This window comes from Ursus arctos, unplaced genomic scaffold (assembly GCF_023065955.2).
Source record: "Ursus arctos isolate Adak ecotype North America unplaced genomic scaffold, UrsArc2.0 scaffold_26, whole genome shotgun sequence".
NCBI classification, from domain to species: domain Eukaryota; kingdom Metazoa; phylum Chordata; class Mammalia; order Carnivora; family Ursidae; genus Ursus; species Ursus arctos.
The window spans coordinates 3,628,739-3,629,781 of NW_026622941.1; positions in this window are offsets into that span (position 1 = coordinate 3,628,739).

Below are 1,043 nucleotides of genomic sequence, written 5' to 3' on the forward strand. Positions count from 1 at the left end.
TGCTACTGTGTGCTAGTCTTCTCTGCCTCGCCCGTTTCTGTTGTTTCCGCTGTCTTGGGGTTGGGGGGAGGGTCCCCTCTGTAGAGGACTGAGCAGCTTTCCCCACATTGGCATCCCTACCTCGGCATTTTCTCCGCCAGCCCATACTCCTCTGACCAGATTTCCTCCCTGGACCCTTTTGTTCTTGCCATTTTCCATCCCCTCTGCCTCCAGAGATTCCTCAGAGTATGTGAAAGCCTGCTGGTCTCCCACAGGGAGACAGGTGTTGCACGTGGGATGCTCCTCTCCCCAGGTCCTGATCAAATGATGCCAGGTCCTCCTGAAGGCAAGGGAGGAGAAGGAGTAGGGGTGGGGTAAGCGACTTCTGGACAGTGGCTGGGGGCAGGGCCTGGGAGCTGGAAGAAGGGAAGACACCTGTATACACCTGTGTATCTATAGATAGCCATCTGCAGCGATGCATAGATAGATGTCACCCAGAGTGCCTGCCCCGTGGCCAAAGTCAAGTCCAGCCCGAGTGAGTTCCATCCTCGGAGCACCCAGCATCCTTCACCCTGATCTGTCAGGGCTTCTCCACCGGCACAAGCAGACGTCCAGACCCCTGAGTTCTGCCTCCCTCGGACTGCTCTGCACATCTGCGCTCCCTTCGGACGGACTAGTTAGTGGGTGGAGAAGGCGATCCAGGAGAAAGTGATAGAGAGAAACTGCTTCAGCCGGATTGCTCTCCTGTGTGACCCTGGGGGACCTGTGGAGCAGGTGTGGTGCTTTCTGCTGCCGCCTGGTGGCGGATGGGAACAGTGCCGCCTTCCCTGGCCTGGCCTCAGCTCCTGGAGCTCCCCTCCCAGCAGGATGAAAGTGCTCTCACCCTTGCCCTCACTGGCTGGCTGAGCATTTCTTTCCTGTGTAAGCTCACGCCCTCTGGAAACTAAACGCTTCCTCTGTCCTCCTCCCGTGGCCTCAGCGGGGCTCCCCAGTACGGGCAGCTGGTTTTGGGGGAGTCCAGCTGCACGGGCATGGGGGCTGAGGAGCCTGGCCGGCCTCAGCCC